This window comes from Triticum urartu, unplaced genomic scaffold (genome assembly GCF_056163025.1).
Source record: "Triticum urartu cultivar PI428250 unplaced genomic scaffold, HENAU_Tu73 scaffold43, whole genome shotgun sequence".
Lineage (NCBI taxonomy): Eukaryota > Viridiplantae > Streptophyta > Magnoliopsida > Poales > Poaceae > Triticum > Triticum urartu.
In genome coordinates this window covers 12,501-25,043 of record NW_028260610.1, presented here as the reverse complement: position 1 = coordinate 25,043, position 12,543 = coordinate 12,501, and positions in this window count along the sequence as shown.

The window sequence follows — 12,543 nt, the reverse complement described above, 5'->3', positions numbered from 1 at the left end:
ATTGGTCTTCTTATGGCAGGATATAGCTCAAATAATAAATATTCTTTTTCAGGCGGTCTACGAGCTGCTGCTCAATCCATTAGTTATGAAATACCATTAACTTTTTGTGTGCTAGCAATATCTCTACGTGTGATTCGTTAAAATAGATCTTTTTCCTATAAAATCCATTAACTATTTATATTCCTTTTCTTATTTAGTATTTGGGTTGGTAAGTTAAACTAGATAGCTATATGAGTGAAACAAAACAGCTTATAAATTTGTAGTAAAAAGAAAAAATCTCATTTCCTACGTACAAGAAAAAAGTGGAAGTAAACATAAGCAGTGTAAACTCTTTATCCCAAGGTTGATATTTTTTAATTAGTCATCATATCTTGAAGCGGCCAAGAATAAAGGATTCACGATATGGAATTCCATTACTAGAATACTCCTAGTTATTACTATAACTTAATAATCCATAAGAAGAATCCACCAAAAGTTAGTGAAGGGTTAGGAACACTAAAGTACATAAAGGATTAGTAATGGAAAATCTAAAACATTAGAGATTTTTGCCCATAAAAGGAATCATAATAAGGACTTGCAATTTGTAGAAATTATCAAGTAGTACTTTCTTCGGATTCCGATCCAGAGTATGTTCCCATTCACTTGTTAAGGAAATGGCTATCAAGAACGAATTAACCCTTTATCCATTTTTTCTTTTTAAATACCCCCTCCCTGGGGAAAGAAGAATAGTAAAAAAGATATGGAGTGCACTAGAAAAAATTTTCATTATTTCCTTCCTCTATCCATATTCATGCAGAATTGCTCATGAACTAATACCCAACTCTTTCCATTTATTAATTGAATTCCTATAACAAGTAACAAGTGTTTTATTCCAAGATTAAGTTATTACTGAACAAAGAAAAATTTTCATTATATTATAAAGGATGAGATCAATTCGGAAGCGCTTTTTCTTATTCTAGCAGACGGAATTCCTTTGGTCTAATTTAGGACTTTCAAATCTATTTTATTTTATCTAATTCTATCTACGCCCCCGGGGCTAGGAACAAAACAGTCCTTTCCTTTTTCTGATCATAGAGAAGCCGTATGAAGCTAAGGTTTCATGTACGGTTTTGAAATAGCGGTGGGAACTGTGATGTTATCACCGACTATGATTATCTAACAGTTCAAGTACAGTTGATATAGTTGAAGCACAGTCAAAATACGGTTTTTTTGGATGGAATATTTGGCGTCAGCCTATAGGTTTTCTGGTTTTTTTAATTTCTTCTTTGGCAGAATGTGAAAGATTACCCTTTGATTTACCAGAAGCGGAGGAAGAATTAGTAGCAGGTTACCAAACTGAATATTCCGGTATCAAATATGGTTTATTTTATCTTGTTTCTTACCTAAATTTATTAGTTTCTTCTTTATTTGTAACAGTTCTCTACTTGGGCGGGTGGAATTTATCTATTCCCTATATATCCTTTTTTGATTTTTTCCAAATGAATAAAGCAGTTGGAATTTTGGAAATGACAATGGGTATATTTATTACATTAACTAAAGCTTATTTATTTCTCTTCATTTCTATCACAATAAGATGGACTTTACCGAGGATGAGAATGGATCAGTTATTAAATCTTGGATGGAAATTTCTTTTACCTATTTCCCTGGGCAATCTCTTATTAACAACCTCTTCTCAACTTGTTTCACTATAAATAAGATAATACAATAATAGTAAGAATATTTTCAACACAAAAGCTCTCTCAAACAAGAGAAAGAAACATATCTTTTTCATAGATATTTAGAATGAATATGTTCCCTATGGTAACTGGGTTCATGAGTTATGGTCAACAAACAATACGTGCTACAAGGTACATAGGTCAAAGTTTCATAACTACCTTATCCCACACAAATCGTTTACCTATAACGATTCACTACCCTTATGAAAAATCAATTACACCAGAGCGTTTCCGAGGGCGAATCCACTTTGAATTTGATAAATGTATTGCTTGTGAAGTATGTGTTCGCGTATGTCCGATAGATTTACCCGTTGTGGATTGGAGATTTGAAAAGGATATTAAAAGAAAACAATTGCTTAATTATAGTATTGATTTCGGAGTTTGTATATTTTGTGGCAATTGTGTTGAGTACTGTCCAACAAGCTGTTTATCAATGACTGAAGAATATGAACTTTCTACCTATGATCGTCATGAATTGAATTACAATCAAATTGCTTTAAGTCGGTTACCAATCTCCATAATGGGAGATTACACAATTCAAACAATTAGGAATTCGTCTGAAAGTAAAATAAACAAAGAAAAATCTTCGAATTCAAGAACGATTACTGATTACTAAACTTTGATTTTGTCTTTCTGTTATAAAAATCTAATAATTCTTTATTAAACTTTAAAATTAAACTATAAAGAAAAACGAAAAACTACTGCTTATTGGAAATTATTTCTTATTTTAAATCAGACTAGATTTTCGTGATATAATATAATTTATAACTATAAGTTTATACACAAAAAAATACCCTAATCCTTTTTTCCTTCCTTGAATCCTTTAGTTTTAGTCAGTTCATGAAAAATTTTATACTATTAATTTCTTTTTATCCATAATGGATTTACCTGGACCAATACATGAGATTCTTATGCTATTTGGGGGATTTGTTCTTCTACTAGGGGGTCTAGGAGTAGTATTACTTACCAACCCCATTTATTCTGCCTTTTCGCTGGGATTAGTTCTTGTTTGTATATCCTTATTCTATTTTTTATTAAATTCCTACTTTGTAGCTGTCGCACAACTTCTTATTTATGTGGGAGCCATAAATGTCTTGATCATATTCGCTGTAATGTTCGTAAATGGCTCAGAATGGTCTAAAGATAAGAATTATTGGACTATTGGAGATGGGTTCACTTCACTCGTTTGTATAACTATTGTTTTTTCACTAATGACTACTATCCCAGATACGTCGTGGTATGGAATTCTTTGGACTACAAGATCAAACCAAATAGTAGAACAGGGTCTCATAAATAATGTTCAACAAATTGGAATTCATTTAGCAACCGATTTTTATCTTCCGTTTGAACTCATTTCCATAATTCTTCTAGTTTCTTTAATAGGTGCAATTACTATGGCTCGGCAATAAGAAAACTTAGAAAAAGTACAAATTATAAGAATTGCAAATCTAAAATAAATAACTAAAGAATCACAATTTTGATTTAGTAAAATCCATCTACTGCCAACAAATACCTCCTTTTTTTTTTTTTTTTTTTTCTTTTGTTGTGTAATTGTTCTATTGTAATTAATTGAATCGGTTCAATTCTTGCCCTCATATTGAAATGAATCGAGATTGATAAGGAGTTAGTTAATGATGTTTGAGCATGTACTTTTTTTGAGTGTCTATTTATTTTCGATTGGTATCTATGGATTGATCACAAGCCGAAACATGGTTAGAGCTCTAATATGTCTTGAACTTATACTGAATTCAATTAATCTAAATCTCGTAACATTTTCTGATCTATTTGATAGTCGCCAATTAAAAGGAGATATTTTCGCAATTTTTGTTATAGCCCTTGCAGCTGCTGAAGCCGCTATTGGACTATCCATTCTTTCTTCCATCCATCGTAATAGGAAATCCACTCGTATCAATCAATCTAATTTATTGAATAATTAGACTTTTGAATAATTAGACATAGAATCCTCTAAACAAAGGCGCACATATTAAAATAAATAGAAATCAATACTATTTTCTTAGTATTATTTGAGAATATCCATTTTTTTTAGTAGATTATTGCATAGTATTCTTTTTCACTTAAATGAATTTTTGTATTTGTAATTCATTGATATTGCAATTTGAATATTGCAATAATTTATATTGAAAAGACGATAGCCAATTTATTGGCTAATTCGAATTCGTCTGTACAATTCGTAAAATTCTTTCTTATTTCTTATTTATTGTTGAAATCCAAAATTAAAGTCTCTTGGCTCTCTTCACGCTTTCTCACAAACAGATTAAAAAATAGATTTTTTTTTTTGAAGTTTGGATAAACCATTGCTTCGTCTGGTGTCTACAATACATATGACTCATTATAGTACTAATTTCATTTTTACCAGATCGAAAAATTTTATGTTGAAAAGAAAAATTTATAGATCCAATGTCACATTCCGTAAAAATTTACGATACATGTATAGGATGCACTCAATGTGTACGAGCTTGTCCAACAGATGTATTAGAAATGATACCCTGGGATGGATGTAAAGCCAAGCAAATTGCTTCCGCGCCGAGAACCGAAGATTGTGTGGGTTGTAAGAGATGTGAATCTGCCTGCCCGACAGATTTTTTAAGTGTCCGCGTTTATTTAGGGCCTGAAACAACACGTAGCATGGCTCTATCTTATTGATACGTTACAAAAAACTTCACTCGAATCGTCTGATTCCTCTTTACCGAAGAAGCCTGTGCTCGAAATAATCGAGCACGGGCTTTTCTGGTCAAAACGTATCTTGTCTTTATCACTTTATCATGAGTTATTTTCCTTGGTTAACAATACTTGTTGTTTTGCCGATATTTGCAGGTTCATTAATTTTCTTTTTACCTCATAAGGGAAACAAAGTCGTTAGGTGGTATACTATATCTATTTGTTTATTAGAATTCCTTCTAATGACTTATGCGTTCTGTTATCATTTCCAACTGGAGGATCCCTTAATCCAATTAAAGGAGGATTATAAATGGATAGATGTCTTCGATTTCCACTGGAGATTGGGAATCGATGGACTTTCATTAGGATCTATTTTATTGACAGGATTTATCACTACTTTAGCTACTTTAGCAGCTTGGCCAATTACACGGAATTCGCGATTATTCTATTTCCTGATGCTCGCAATGTATAGTGGTCAAATAGGATTATTTTCTTCGCGAGACCTTTTACTTTTTTTTATCATGTGGGAGTTAGAATTAATTCCTGTTTACTTACTTTTATCCATGTGGGGGGGGAAGAGGCGTCTATATTCAGCTACAAAGTTTATTTTGTATACTGCAGGCGGTTCCATTTTTTTCTTAATCGGAGTTCTGGGTATGGGCTTATATGGTTCCAACGAACCAGGATTAGATTTGGAAAGATTAATTAATCAATCATACCCTGCAACCTTGGAAATACTTTTATATTTTGGCTTCCTTATTGCTTATGCTGTCAAATTGCCGATTATACCCCTACATACGTGGTTACCAGATACCCATGGGGAAGCACATTATAGTACATGTATGCTTTTAGCGGGAATATTATTAAAGATGGGAGCATATGGATTGATTCGGATCAACATGGAATTGTTACCTCATGCTCATTATCTATTTTCGCCCTGGTTAGTAATAATAGGAGCGATCCAAATAATCTATGCAGCTTCAACTTCTCTTGGTCAACGAAATTTCAAAAAAAGAATAGCTTATTCCTCTGTATCTCACATGGGTTTCATAATTATAGGAATTGGTTCCATAACCAACATTGGACTCAATGGAGCTATTTTACAAATATTATCCCATGGATTTATTGGTGCTACACTTTTTTTCTTGGCAGGAACCGCTTCTGATAGAATGCGTCTTGTTTATCTCGAAGAACTGGGGGGAATATCTATCCCAATGCCTAAAATTTTTACCATGTTTAGTAGCTTTTCAATGGCTTCTCTTGCCTTACCAGGAATGAGTGGTTTTGTCGCAGAATTAGTAGTATTTTTTGGACTAATTACTAGTCCAAAATTTCTGTTAATGCCAAAAACACTAATTACTTTTGTAATGGCAATTGGAATGATATTAACTCCTATTTATTTATTATCTATGTTACGCCAGATGTTCTATGGATACAAGCTATTTAATGTTCCAAACGCAAATTTTGTGGATTCTGGACCACGAGAACTCTTTATTTTAATCTGTATCTTTTTACCAGTAATAGGAATTGGTATTTATCCAGATTTTGTTCTCTCCCTATCCGTTGACAGGGTAGAGGCTCTCTTATCCAATTATTATCCTAAATAGGTTTGCTTTTTTTTACTCGTCTGCTCTATTAATGCAGAAATAAGTAAAAAAGTATATAATGCAGAAATAAGTAAAAAAGTATAATTAGATCTATCTCGAATTTTTGAGAACCCTTTGATAAGGCGTTCAAGGGGTTCTCAAATAAAACATAAAAGTAAAAACCTTCATTTCATGAAGGTTTTATTTTATGTAATCATTTAGGTGTTAATGTAAACGAACCATAACTATGTAAGCCTATTCCTAATAGATTTATACCAAAATAACAAATCCAAATTATAAGAAATCCTATCAAAGCTATAAGTGCAGAATTCGTACCCTTCCAATTTGGATTTGTTCTACTATGTAAATAAATTGCGAATATGGTCCAAGTAATAAATGCCCAAGTTTCCTTAGGATCCCAATTCCAATAGGATCCCCAGGCCTCATTAGCCCATACTGCTCCACAAAGAATACCTACGGTTAAAAGGGTAAATCCTAGGCTAATGACACGATAACTCCAAGAATCCAAACGCTCCGTTAATTGATATTTGTAATAATTTGGAAATGAAGGGACAGAGGTTCTTTTTAAAGCACTTCTTTTTGCATAAAAATATTTAATATCACTAAAGAAAAATGTTTTATTTAAAACATTTTTTTTCTTTTTAGAAAAGAAATGGAAATTATTTCGAAATCTAATGATTAGAATAGCGGCAGATAATAAGGATCCGCACAAAAGAGTTGCATAGCTTAATAACATCATACTGACATGCATCATTAACCACTGAGATTGTAGAGCAGGTACTAGTATCGTGGATTGATGCATTTCAGTTAAAAGACCCGATGTGGCAAAGCCTTGCGTTAAAATAGTACTTGGCGTAGTTATTGTGCTTAAATCATTTTTAGAGTTCTGTATTTTAGGAATGGTATGAAGAATATACAGGGCCCATGAAAGGAAGATCAATGACTCATATAAATTACTTAATGGAAAATGTCCCGAGGAAGCCCAACGAGAAACTAAGAATCCTGTTATAGAGAAAAAAGTAACTATCATTCCTTTTTCTGACGAATCGCGTAATCCTCCAAGTTCACGAACTAATAAGGTTATAAAATGAATCGTAATCACAATTGAAATCGTTGAGAAAGAGATATGAGTTAGTATATGTTCTAAAGTTGCAAATAGCATAAGGGGAAGGTCCCATTACAAAATTGTAAATTTCGAATTGATTTCTAATCTATTGTATTCTTTTTCAAGAATGCCGCCACTCGGATTCGAACCGAGATGCTTGAGCACTGCTTCCTAAGAGCAGCGTGTCTACCAATTTCACCATGGCGGCTAACTTCAAATAATAGGTAACTTAAAAGAATAATAGCTATTATCTTGGGAATCGTCGATATTGGGAAAGTCCATAAAATTTAGGAACATTAGAGTTTTCATTAAAATAGACTTCGTTTGGTAGTATCGTTTCCATTTTTTTTTTTTACAATAAACTCTTGCTTTGCCCAATAGAAACACAAACACTGCTTGAAAGAGTTGGAACTTCTTTTTTCTAACTTGCAATTATAGAACTAATTTTTTCTAATTAATTTCCCCTTTACATTTTGAAAATTCTTTCAATACAATGAAAAAAATCCAAAAGGGTTTCTATTTAATGATGAAATTAAAATAAAATGGATAAATAGAAAAGGCTTTTTGGATTTTTTAAAAATTTCTAGAATGAAAGTCTTTATGCTCTTATTAATAAGATTTACTAACCTTATGATTTTGGAGAAGATAGGTGGAAGTTGTAAGTCCTATTGTAAGAATACTCCACTTTTCATAATTTTCCTAATAGAATATGAGGATTCTATTAGGAAAATTATGAAAAGTTCATTGATAGGAAAAGAATACTTAGCACACAGTATACCAAACAAAACTTTTTTTTTCTTGTATATATAAGATAAGAGGGGTTTTTTGTTCTAAGAATATTGTACCGAGTAATTCGACACATAAAAGTACATTCAAAGAAGAATCCAAATTATTAAATAATTGGAATTCTTTTTTGATAAGTCAATTCATATTATTCCAAAATCTTATTATTTGTTTGTTGCCCAGAAAAACCCTTTGGTTTTGGATGCTCATTACCGCTCGAAAATGATCTTGATTTTACTAAAGAATAAGATTGTACTATGGAAAAATAAGTCTTTTTCTTCCAAATATTTTTACGAATACGCTTTTTTGACATTGAAGTACGTTTTTTTGGAACTGCCATTCAAAAAGGAAATTACTTTTTTCTAGTTGTATGTGAAAGACATCTATTGCTGCAAATCAATCCTTCTTTCTTCTTTTTATTAGTATTTATACTTAGATACTGAAAGATACATTAAATTTTGAATTATTTTTTACTTCATTTTGTCTAATGCGGATAAGACAACAAGAATTTTTTAACATTTTTTCTTTATATATTTTATACTTTTTTTTTAATAATATAGAATATATAGAAGGGTTTCTCATTTAAATCTATTTATATCTATTTATATATCAAGTATACTCCATATATAGATATATGGTATGGAAGCCTATCCCCCATATAAGATAAGACGGGGGGATAAAAAGAAGGGAAAATGAAAATAGTTAATTAAGTTCAGAATGGTATTCCATAAAGGAAAGGAATTCCAATCAAAACAAAAAATACTGAGTCTCTTAAACAAGACATTCTAAAACTTAGGTAATTTATAGTCATTAGAATTTTAGTTCTATATGAAGTAAGGACTATTCGATAATTTCTTATAAACATAGGTTTTCATTGGAATTCACTCAATCAGTTAATTATGGAACAAGAGAGCTGTTTCATCTTTGTTTTAAAGAAATATAAAAATGAATTATGAATAGAAAGTAAAATGATTCCACTTTTTTTTTTTTATTTTTATAAATATCTTTATTTAGTTAATAAAATAACTTCGTTACCTAGTTATTTTATTAACTTTTTTAATTTAACCAACTAAACCCATTCTTAATTTTTAATTATTTCAATGAGATAAATTTTGGAAAAATTAAGAATTTCAGTATTTTTTCTTATTCTTTTTATTTATTCTTTCAGAAAGAGATAAGAATTGGTTTGGTGAATCGGAAACAATTTTATAGAAAAATTGAAGTAAAAATTGAAGTAAAAATTGCAATTTCTTTTCTTATGGAACATACATATCAATATGCATGGGTAATCCCTCTTCTCCCACTTCCAGTTATTATGTCAATGGGATTTGGCCTTATTCTTATTCCGACAGCAACAAAAAATCTTCGTCGCATATGGGCTTTTCCTAGTGTTTTACTCTTAAGTATAGCTATGGTATTCTCAGTTCAACTGTCTATTCAACAAATAAATGGAAGTTCGATCTATCAATATCTATGGTCTTGGACCGTCAATAATGATTTTTCTTTAGAATTTGGATACTTGATTGACCCACTTACTTCTATTATGTTAATACTAATTACTACTGTAGGAATCCTGGTTCTTATTTATAGTGATGGTTATATGTCTCACGATGAAGGATATTTGAGATTTTTTGTTTATATAAGTTTTTTCAATACTTCCATGTTGGGATTGGTTACTAGCTCCAATTTGATACAAATTTATTTTTTTTGGGAACTCGTGGGAATGTGTTCTTATTTATTGATAGGCTTTTGGTTTACACGACCAATCGCAGCGAGTGCTTGTCAAAAAGCTTTTGTAACTAATCGTGTAGGGGATTTTGGTCTATTATTAGGAATTTTAGGTTTTTTTTGGATAACAGGTAGTTTAGAGTTTAGGGATTTGTTCAAAATAGCTAATAACTGGATTCCTAATAATGGAATTAACTCTTTACTTACTACTTTGTGTGCTTTTTTATTATTCCTTGGTGCAGTTGCGAAATCCGCACAATTCCCTCTTCACGTATGGTTACCCGATGCTATGGAAGGGCCCACTCCTATTTCGGCTCTTATACACGCAGCAACTATGGTTGCTGCGGGAATTTTTCTTCTAGCTCGACTTCTTCCTCTTTTCATATCTTTACCTTTGATAATGAGTTTTATTTCTTTAGTAGGTACAATAACACTATTCTTAGGAGCTACTTTAGCTCTTGCTCAGAGAGATATTAAAAGAAGCTTAGCCTATTCTACAATGTCTCAATTGGGTTATATGATGTTAGCTCTAGGTATAGGTTCTTATCAAGCTGCTTTATTCCATTTGATCACTCATGCTTATTCAAAAGCTTTATTGTTCTTGGGATCCGGATCCGTTATTCATTCAATGGAACCTCTTGTTGGATATTCACCAGATAAAAGTCAAAATATGGTTCTTATGGGCGGTTTAAGAAAATACATTCCAATCACAAGAACTACTTTTTTATGGGGTACACTTTCTCTTTGTGGTATTCCACCTCTTGCTTGCTTCTGGTCCAAAGATGAAATCCTTAGTAATAGTTGGTTGTATTCGCCCTTTTTTGGAATAATAGCCTCCTTTACTGCAGGATTAACTGCCTTTTATATGTTTCGGATATATTTACTTACATTTGATGGGTATTTGCGTGTTCATTTTCAAAATTACAGTAGCACTAAAGAGAGTTCCTTGTATTCAATATCCTTATGGGGAAAAAGGATACCCAAAGGAGTGAATAGGGATTTCGTTTTATCAACAACAAGAGTGGAGTTTCTTTTTTTTCACAAAATATACCAAAAATTCAAGGTAATACAAGAAATAGGATAGGATCCTTTACTACGTCTTTTGGGGCTAAAAAAACTTTTGCCTATCCGCATGAAACGGGAAATACTATGTTATTTCCTCTTCTTATATTACTACTTTTCACTTTGTTCATTGGATTCATAGGAATCTCTTTTGATAATGGAGGAATTGGTAATGGAATAGCAGAGTTAACCATATTATCAAAGTGGTTAACTCCCTCAATAAACTTTACCCAGGAAAGTTCTAATTCTTTTGTAAATTCATATGAATTTATTACTAATGCAATTTCTTCTGTAAGTCTAGCTATCTTTGGTTTATTCATAGCATATATCTTCTATGGATCCGCTTATTCTTTTTTTCAGAATTTGGATTTAATAAACTCTTTTTACAAAGGAAATCCTAAAAAAGAATTTTTAGATCAAGTAAAAAAAAATATATACAGTTGGTCATATAATCGTGGTTATATAGATATTTTCTATACTAGGGTCTTTACCCTCGGTATAAGAGGGTTAACCGAACTCACGGAGTTTTTTGATAAGGGTGTTATTGATGGAATTACCAATGGAGTGGGTCTTGCTAGTTTTTGTATAGGAGAGGAAATTAAATATGTAGGGGGAGGTCGAATCTCGTCTTATTTATTCTTTTTTTTATGTTATGTATCTGTGTTTTTATTCTTTTTTCTTTCTTAAGTTAAGGAATTTACAACAAGTCTCTTGCAAAAATAACTATCCTATCCCCTTTCTACAATCTCTCTATATCCTTGTTACATAAGGTAAGTATTGTATAATAGTTCGGTTTTCCGCGATTTTTTCCATTCCTCTGTGTAAATACCCTAATATGGGTTCACAATCAATAACATCCTCACCATCGAGAGTAACGATCAGTCGAAGAACACCATGCATTGATGGGTGTTGAGGGCCCATATTGACTATCATGAGATCTTTTCTTGTAAGCGGTAGACTCATATCCTTTCTTCCTTAATTCATTATTCCATGAAAATGGATTATTCCATGAATTCCTCAAAGCGAGGCTCATCAAAATGAAAAATCTAAGACTACTATAAGACTACTAAAAAAATAATAAAACAAGAAAAAAATTTGAACGATTAAATTACTGCTCCCGAATATTCAACTGACCGATTAATTTCTTATAACGTACTCTATTTTTCTTTGCCAAATAAGCCAGCAAACGTCGACGTTTTCCCAAAAGTCTTCGTAGACCTCTTTCCGATGAAAAATCTTTTTTGTGTAATTCCAAATGTGAAGCAAGTCTCCGTATCTTATTGGTGAAACTGAATACTTGAAATTCAACAGAACCCCTGTTTTCTTCTTTTTCTTCTTTAACCATAAATCCAAAAATTTTTCTACCTCCTTTCTTTTTCATGTATTTTTCTGATCAGGAAAAATACAAAATTATGTCAGTTATTTTGAAGTTATTCTAATCTCGTACACACACAAATTTGCAATTATTCATCTACTACTGGAATTTGGATTTATTTTATCGATGCAAATTGGATTTGGATAGAAGGGTACATTCTTTCTAATATTTTAGATAGAAGAAATGTTTCTTCTATCTAAAATATTAGAAAGAATTTTGCTGATTTATTTATTGCTATATGCAATTTATGGAATTGATACACCATTTAATTGATATCATTTAGCAAAATGAAACACAGCATATGCATCCATCTTTTGGCTCGAGAATTTCACGGGATAGAGATATGGTATAAGAAATAGACTATTAAGTAACTCTAAATGAATTGTGGATACATCTGTATCCTTAACATACTGAAACGATTGTCATTATTCGTATCAAACCAATAGCGATTCATACAAGCTAAATCTTCTAATCAATGGTGGGCCAATA